A 9808-nucleotide genomic window follows, 5' to 3' on the forward strand; every position below is an offset into this window, starting at 1 on the left:
TCTTGCACCATCTTGTGGAATGTGGTTGGAGCATTCTTCAGCCTAAAATTCATCACATTGGAGGTGAAATCCCCCCATTCTATTATTACAAAGAGTATTTTCTCCTTTACCTTCGGAGCCATGCGTGCCTGGTCGTACCCATTGAAACCATCCAAAAATATGTCTCATGTCTTTTTACAATTTCCAGTAGTAGAGAATCTATGAATGGTTGAGGAAATGGATCCAATATGGTGGAGGCATTTAGTTTTCAGTAGTCTATATAGACTCTGAGCTTCATGTTCTTCTTTGGGATAATGACTATGGGTGATATCCATTTGCTCTATCAATAGGATAGACAAATCCTGCCCTTAGCAGCTTATCTATCTCCTCTTTGACCTACTTGGCATAGTTAGGATTCATTCTATACCTACACTTCCTCTGCTAGGAATTGCATCCTCCTTTAGATTGATATTATGCTAATAAAAGTTGGGATCAATTCCTTGCATGTTAGAGTAGATCCATGCAAACACATCCTTGTAAGATCTCAACCGCTCCAAGAGTTTTCTTATGAATTCTTGTTTTAGTTTTGCAATGACTCTGATAGTTCTAGGCTCTTGATCATGTCCTAGGTTTACTTCCTCAAGCTCATCTTCCTGCACCCTGATATTTTATCTCTTCAGTTGGTCTCCGTCTTGCTTGAGAGCAACCATGGCCTTCTCCTTCTCATCTTGTATTTTTGCTATTCTATCTTGATTGTCTTTGTACTTTCTTCATTCATCAGCACCTTAGGATGAGTGGCTAGAACTTCTAGATCATATCTCTATACAATCCGCTCAATTTCTACTTCAAAGAGTGACAGCATCAAGTCTGGATTTTCTTTCAGAATTTGCTCTTCCTCATCATCTTCCACCCCTTCTTCAAAGTAGTTCAGGCCTTCTACATGCATCAGTTAACTGGCCAGACTTAACTTGTCTTTCCCTCCAACAAAGGGGCATACCTTCTTTTTTCCTCTCTAGATTGTTATGATGTCCATATCCTAATTATGTTTGATTCTTCCACTTCTGACAACATGGGATATGCACTGATTTGAGTCATCTTGAGGATGATAAATATGGCAGTAAACATACATCTTGCCACCTCAATTAGTTATGCCCTGATTATTCCAGCTAGTCGAACTCTTCCCTGATTAGCCATCCTTATTTGGAATGGAGCAGGCTGCATATCTGTAATTTCAAACTTCTTTGCTAGGCTGTCTAATATTATGTTCCACTCCTAATCCTCCATTGAGGATGACCCTTGACACCCTCCGCTTTTTATGGTCACCTCTAGAATGGTTGTGTCACAATCCTGGGGAAGCAATTGACTTTTTAGGAAGACTCAAAATTCCAATTTAAAAATTGACTTTTGAGTAGTAACCTAATATTGCTTTTTTTTTGGCCTATGCAAGCTACTCTTTAAGAAATGCCACAATTAAGCATTTTTTTAATGATGATGGTCTCACTTGGTCAGCCTTGAGGAGCTATTTAGATAGGATGGATTGATGTTAATGCGAAAGAGAGCACAAGATGGAGATGAATGCAATCTTTTCATGTGGACAAGCCCTGTAGTACAGAACGTCACCAACAAGGGACACAAGCCCATCAAGAAGAGGAACATTTTGTGATGGTACCACATATAAAGACATGCATTAATGTCTTCATGTTTGGAAAGAGTGAAACAGAATCTATGATGTTTTGAGACGGGAGCAATTGCAAAGTAATAGTGTAATGGGCAAATGCTTTCAGGAATAAATATACCAAGTGCGGTATCGGTATCGCTGGACACTTGATCAAGGGATGGGCAATTGAGAAGGAGCTGCGGGCAAAGGTTTGCGAGCTGCACACAATAGGGGGGATGAGGAGCATTAGTCATGTGAAAGGGGGCTAAAATTTGTATGAAAGGTAGTTAAAAGCCTTTATAAACTTTAGGAAAAGAAGGGCAAACCCATCACCCAAGGGCATCCAACATTAGACATGCACATATGAGAAGATCATAATTCGTATGAAAAAAAAAGAGAAACATGTACGCGCATGTGGAAGAGCTATCATTTTCTTCCACCAAATGATTATGTGATAAATCAGTGTGGCCACAATCCAAAGTCATGGTAATCATTTAGTGGAAGAGGATCCTAGTGCCTCTCCAAAAGTGACATACCTTCTACTTTGGGAAAGAATGCATGGCACTACTAGGATCCTTTTCCATCCCTTTTTCATTAAATTATTATAGCTATCATCTTGGCCAATAGTGATGGTAAATGAGCTATCATAAGAAATTTTTTACAATTGCTCATTAAGCTTTCAAGTTAAAACCCCTAAAGTCCTCACTCTTCAAGTGTACATATGTAACGTAGTGCCCTTACCAACTGTACATAGAGAACATACACTTGGAATAAAAATTAAAAAAAGTGAGAAAAAAAAAAGAAATAATTGTCAAAAGAAGAAGGAATGAAGTAAAAAATGTTGAAGAAAGTATAAATGCTAGAAAAATAGTATTGTAGATCTGTATAGAAGCAAACTCCTAAGTCTAGGCCAAAAACATAAATATGGCTTGTACAAAGTACAATTTCAATGGTACATGCACAATGAACCTATAGTAGGAGCCTTGTCATTGAGGACTGGGAATTATTAGTCTCTCTACTAATGCCAAGTTCACATGGTTGCTTAACTGGTGTACTCTTGCACGTAGACATAAGAACGAGTCGCCAAAAAGGATAGACATAAGGACCTACTATAGCATGTCCCCAAAAAGGGATGGACACAAGAACCTACTACAGCCTGTCCCCTAAAAAGGGATGGACACAAGAACCTACTACATGGTGAAACAAAAAAAACATAATGGGAGTACACAAGCTTAAATAAAAGGGGTAACACACACAAGCACCTCGCCATAATCGATAATCAATTTTGAGCTACTCTTCAAGTTGGCTATTGTATCAATACGAGAAGGGATTTATCGAATTTAGGTTTTTACTTCTCAACTTTGATTTTTGGTTCCAACCGTCATCGTCATCTTCATGTCAAGCCACCAAATCTTAGCTTTTTAAAGAAGGCGATGTATATGTATTCATACGTAAATAAAAAATAAAAAAGAAGAGAGCATGCTACATCAATTAGCAAACACAAGTAAGCCCAAAAAAAAAGCCGATAGAAGAGTGCCATCAATGTCTATGATTAAAAGGAACAACAAAGTAGTGGAATAATTTCTTAAACAGGAACAAGACCATCACTCTTGTTTTGCTCAAAGGAACAAGAGCATCACTCTTGTTTCCTTGTTCCTCTTGATCTCCTCCTTACCATTTGCTTTCCTAACCTTTTAATCTTTTTTTTTTGGAAATAGAGATTTATAATATTAACAGTGCGAAGTCTTTACAAAACAACACTGTTCATCAGAGAGGCCATGGGCCAGGGCCTATTCTAAATCTTTTACATTACAATTCAGCAATTTACATAGCATATTCCACCTATCATCCTCCCTAACAAAGGAATATTGGATCCAAGAAACATGGTACCCCAACTACATACATGCTATCATCATTGCTTTAGTGGTGCATTCTTAGGGGGCAACTTCTCTAAGGCTTGTTTGCCTAGCCAAACCTTCACCCCATTGGTCTTGTTCCTAGAGGGTTTTTGTTATATGTACATTATGTGTGCTATGTTATATGCACATTATGTGTATATATACTAGGAGGCTAACCCACATTAGGCTTGTGAGCATGGGAGCATGGGAACAAGCTCTAGTGGAGCATGGGTTAGGACTAACCTTAAGGGTTAAGGTTAGGGTCAGGCATCCAAGGGTCACACATGAGAAATGGAAAGTCAAGAGTCACTTGAGGGCCCTCCTATATAATAAGGGCATGGGGCACACTCAAGGGGGCTTGAGGGCTTGGGGGCTTGGGCTTATGAGGCCAAGGCTATGTTATGCTCTCTTGTGTAGAGGTTCATATCTACTCATCTACCATTTCACACTATAGCTACATGCTATTGGATTGGAATTATACCTCTTGATGGTATGGGACATCAAGGTAGAGGTATGATGTATTTCATTTATGATTCATGTGTGCATCCCTTGGGCTGGTTGGGTGGTTGAGTTTATGCCTGATTTATGCATGTTTATGCATAACAATTATCTAGAGAGATCTTAGGGTTTTAACAATTTTCTATGAAGGCCACAAAGGTATAGGTGGGGTGTTTCTCCTTGAGATACCATCTTCTTATCTTTGACCCAAATTTGGTGAGCATTGTCTTCACATCATACCCTAAATATCCTTGCATAACATCAGAAGTTAGGAGACCTAAATATCCTTGCATAACATCAGAAGTTAGGAGACCTAATATGTACAAGGGTATGCTCATCAATAGATTAACTGATCCTAGATTGCAGAGAATAGCCTGAAAAGTGTTAGCATTATTTAGATTATTAATAGAATATATAGACCAACACATATAAATGCATTTATACATTAACTCAGCCACATCTACACCAGTGTTCCCTCCTTTCTGAAACACAATCCTATTCCTAGATACCCAAATTGCCCACAAGCAACCAAATCTAATAGTGTTAAATAGAATATTAGTAATATCTTCAGAATTATCCCACCTTCCAAGAACCCATCCCCCCACATCCCCTGAATTCCTATAGACTTAGCTACCCATTTCCTTATTCTAGTCCAAATCCCCCTAATAGTAGGGCAATCCTAGAAAGCATGCCTTCAATCCTCTAGAGCTGATCTACACCCATTTCTTTGAAGAAGTTTATAACCAAAGGGAAGGGCCATCAAAAGTAGACTCTCCATAGAAAGACCTAGAATTTCAAGGTAATATTTGCTTCCCATATAAATTTCCACCTCTTCCTCCAAGTTCCAGCCTTCTAGTTTACTTTGTAGACTTTATTGTAGTAAAGGGTGTTTAGTTCATTTTTCCTTAGTTCTACGTAAATGACCTTAGTTGTCCCTTTATCTAGCTTCACCCCATTGAACCACATCTAGTCCTTAATCTAGCAAGAGTAATCAAAAGCAGTAGACACCCGCTTTTTTTGAGCTTCAGCCATCATCTGTCCAACCAGCTTCCTTTCTCTCAGTAGAAGATCAAAATCTAAAGCCAGATGATCTAGTTCTTTCCAGCCTACCAGAGACCAGTCCCATCAGTCTGCCACTCTTCTCAATCCTTTGTTGTTTAGTCTTTTGGCAAGAGTAATATCTAAGAGAGCCAGAGAGGGGGGGTTAAAGTTATGGGACCACCAAATCCCTAAGCTAAAGAAGGATTTGCTTGTGGCTCTGAGGCAACCATCCAGTAGATCAGTTCCAGCACTTCCTTCCATTTCCCACATAGAAAGTTACAGAAGAGGGAGTTTGAGATCTTGACAGGTGCAGCAAAGAGTAACTCATCTCTCCAATTCAATCCTAGCCACCTGCCTTTTTGAAGGACAAATGAGTCTTCCACCACCTCTGTGTGCATTATAGACCATACTTCTCCTTGGAGTAGACATTTGGGAAGAAGGAGAGCAGTCCTGGTGGCTGGAGCATGGGTAGGCAAGTGTAGTATACCCAGGCCACCTTCCAAGCTTACCTTGTCCCAGGCTAACCAAGTTGCCACTCTTCTGTTACGATTCTTATTCCTCCATAAAAAGTCCCTTATAGGACCTATGATTCTGTTCATTAGGCTTTGTTAAAGTTGATAACAGGATAGATAAACATGATATAGGCAACACAATATTACAAATGGTCACTCTATCATTACCCCTTCCCATTTTTTCAATTTCTTAAGAAATCTTTCTAAGGCCCAGTCAAATATTTGCTTGTTGGTAATCTCCACTCCAAAGGGAACTCCCAAGTGCCTAATGATTTGTCCTCTTCTGATCACCTCATAGCCCCATCTTTCTAGATCAAAATCGTTGTCCTTAGTTAAGCTCCTCAGTTAAGCTGATTATTTTGGATTTCTAGATATTGCGCTTGGAGCCTGAGGCATCAGCAAACTCCTAGATAATGGACAATGTCTGACTCACATTATCACTATTTGCCCTTAAAAACGACAGAGAATCATCAACAAAACATTGTATTATCAATTGTTCCCCACTCCTCAACTTTAGCCCAACAACCCTTCCTTTTTCACTAGCATCTTCCAGGGCCACAATTAGAGGGTGGGAGGTAATAGCAAAGAGCAAAGGAGCAAGAGGACAACCCTGCCTTACTGATCTTCTAATTTCAAATCCTCCTATTATCCTGACATTTAGGAGAAGATTAGAGCACCCCCCAAGGGAAAGGGTGAAGATTTAGGAGGAAATTTTGAAGCCAAATCCCAATTTTTCCATGACCCTAGCCATAAAAGACCAACAAATCCTATCATAAGCCTTTTCAAGATCCAGTTGAAGCATTATACATTTCTGATCAGTTCTTTGGGCTACCTCCCTCTCTATCATAGCGATGAGGATATTGTCATAAATGGATCTTGCCTTAATAAAGCCATATTGTTTCTTGGATACAACTTCATGAAGGGCACGAGAGATCCTTAAAGCAATAACTTTGGCTAGGATTTTATATATGACAGTTAGCAGAGTAATGGGTCTCCAGTGGTTAAACCTGCCTACAAGCATCTTGTTTAGGAATAAGCTTCGCCACTTCCTCCTTGAGGCCATTGTCAAGGAATCCAGAGCTAAAGGCCCCTCTATATATGTCCCAAACTATATCCTTAAGAGAAGGCTAGAAGAAGATAAAGAATTCCATTGACAACCCATCCCACCCGGCGGGGGATTTTTCCTAGATTGAGGAGAGCTAGCAAGCATTCCTTCTCTCCATCCATCTGGCTTTATCTGTGTCAATTCTTTGCTTAACCAAGTTTAAAAGGTTGTTTTCAGCTTGGAATCTTCTTCTGGACCCATCCTCTTCCAAGCCTAAAGTGGACCCCAAAAACTCTACCGATTCCCTTGCCACGATCAATCTCTCCCAGCTCCTGCCCATTCTCATCCTTTGCTTAACCAAGTTTAAAAGGTTGTTTTCATCTTGGAATCTTCTTTTGGAACCATCCTCTTTCAAGCCTAAAGTGGACCCCAAAAACTCTACCCATTTCCTTGCCACTTAATCTCTCCCAGCTCCTCCTGCCCATTCTCATCCTTGATAAGACCTACTAGTTTCCTACTGCCTTTGTCGTTAGTTAGTTTGAATAAATATCTATCAGGCTTCTTTCTAGATGTGAAGGTTCTAAGGGCCCCAAGGCTGGATTTGCAATCTTGTCATCCTCCTCTTTTAGGCTAAGTTGGCATTTGGTGTAAAGGTAAGTCTCATCCTCAATGAGCTTTCTCAACTGTCTTTTTTTTTAAACAAATTCTAGTTGTTCACTCCAACTTTTCCTCCTTTTCTTCCTCTCTCGTAGGCTCTCATTTTCCCCACTTTTCTAATGATACCTTGCATCTCATTGGCAAAATACCTCCAAGAACCTTCATAGTTGCCTTTCCTTCTCAATCTGCTGTTGATGGCATCCTCGATGTACCTAATAAACCGCTCATCTTTGAAAAGGGAGTTGTTGACCCTCAGCTTCCTAGTTGGGAATCAATTCAAATTCTTCTCCTCCCACTCTTTCACATGCCATTCCCATTTCAAGGGCATATGATCTGAAGGGGTAGTGGAATTGTCAATTTCCAACTTTAGAGCATGGGGAACCCAGGTTGCTTGTTGACTAAGGAAGACTATATCTATTCTAGAGGAAGAGCCAAAGTTTTGAAGATTGAAGTAGGTATGAATAGGGTCAGCTCCCCAATCCCCCAAGCTCCACCCACCATCAACCAAGCCCATCTTACCTCCTCTGAGCTCTTCGCATTCATTTTTTTCCTAGCCCATTAGAATAGTACTCCCTCCACTTCTATCAGAAGGTTTTTCAACCATGTAAAAGTCCCCCATCAGGATGCAAGGTCCTTGAATGTTTAAAGTAGATACCCAGTCCCACAACCTTCCTCTCACTTTATAATTATCAGCTCCATAGATATTCACCACCCATACTCTCACTCCCTCAAGCTGGATTTCCACCACGGCCAGAACCCTGCCATTAGGATGATTGGAAACTAAACAAGGTTTCAAAGATTTCTTGATAATGGTCATCAATCCACTGTAACCACATCCAACTCCCCCATAAAATATTACCCAGTCTTTAAAGCTATCTCTCCTAGTCACCTTCTGCCCAAACAAGTTGTGTTCTTGAATAGCCGCAATGGAGAGTCTCTATCCTTTAACAAGACCCCAAAAGGCTGCATTTTTAAAAAAATCCTTGATACCTTTCACATTCCAAGTACACCCCTAACCTCTATCTTGTTATTCATGCAAGAGCAATTTTTGGGACCATCTCAACCTCCTCACTACCTCCCTCATTAGGGGCTGGTTTTTGAGCATCTTTCCAGGAAACTTCAACCTGCCAATTAAATCTTTCCATAGATGAAGTCTCACTATTTGTTCTCTCAAGAGGACTGAAAGGATTAGAGTAGATCAAAGGACTAAGGTCACTAGAAGATTTGAAGGTGCTTTTTTCCTTAATTATAGGTTTATTCTAAGTTTTCCTAGCTTTCTCCTTAGCAAATCTAAGGCTAGATTTGTTATGTGTCTTATCCATGACTTTAGTGCACCCCCCTTCCATTTGTTTACTTCCCTGAGGATCAGTTAGGCCTTTGCCTTTGTCATTTTTTCTATGGATCTCTGTAGCCTCCTCATTATCAGCTTTCATGTCCCGCCCCCTGAATCAACATCCTCTTTCTCCTCTCATTGTTGTCTTTAGCTTGGGGTCCATTTCCACAAAACTTGGCTATGTGACCAAAGCCTCCACACTTGGCAGGCCCCCACAGGGAAGGGACCAAATTTAGGGCCAGTTCTATCTTCCCCAATTCTCCCAGTTCTATCTCCATAGATTTAGGGGTTGCATAGTCAGTGTTCCAACAAGTGATGCAGACACTATTTGCTTACTGAATGGAATCATCTTCCTTTGGGATGTACGGAGTTGAGCCTAGAGAGGAGGCAAGAACCCCAAGTGTCGGTCGTCGGAGCCGAGAAAGACCAACAAGTTCGACCTACACATGACATGCCTCTTTCAGGCTTTTATTTACATCAAATAAGGGGTCAAAAGGTAATGCATGCACTAATGTAAGACCCATGAACAGAGGCACTCTTGCAAAGAGGTCACAAACCGTCTGTCCTTTTGTGAATAATACATTAAAGAAACCTTTCCCGAGATAAAACATCTGCTTGCAGAGCCATCTACCCAATTCTACTTTAGAAGGAGACCTACTCGGACAAACTAAGATGGCGCTGCATAAGGAGAACAGGTTAATCCAACTTAGCAAAAACCCTTATACATACCTTGGCTTTGGCTTGGTGATTTGGAAGAGAACTAGGGCGCAGTCTAGCACCCCAATCTGGATGGATCCTCTTCGCATCCGCCGAGGTATCGCCTTCCTTCTCACGGGAGCATTTCATGGCTTTGAGATCATCTTGGTCCCAATCTCCCCAGTTGCTGCGAGGCTCCTCATACTCACAAGCTGCACTCACCCCCTACACCCATATCTTGCCCATGCCAACTACTTGACTTCTTGCATGCACGGCGTACGCCCACGTGTCCCACATGCCTGACCATGCAAGCTTGGAGTAAGTGATATTAACTAGTTTAAAGATTAAGGTTAGTATATATAAGAGAAAGCTCTCTTATATATACTAACCTTTTAATCTCTAAATCAGTTAATATCACTTACTCTAACTCATCCATAATCTAACTTTGCTTTACTAAACTTTTAATCTCGATTTTCTTTACTAACCTTCTAA

This window comes from Cibotium barometz, chromosome 51 (assembly GCF_041138505.1).
Source record: "Cibotium barometz isolate CiBa-2024 chromosome 51, ASM4113850v1, whole genome shotgun sequence".
NCBI lineage: Eukaryota > Viridiplantae > Streptophyta > Polypodiopsida > Cyatheales > Cibotiaceae > Cibotium > Cibotium barometz.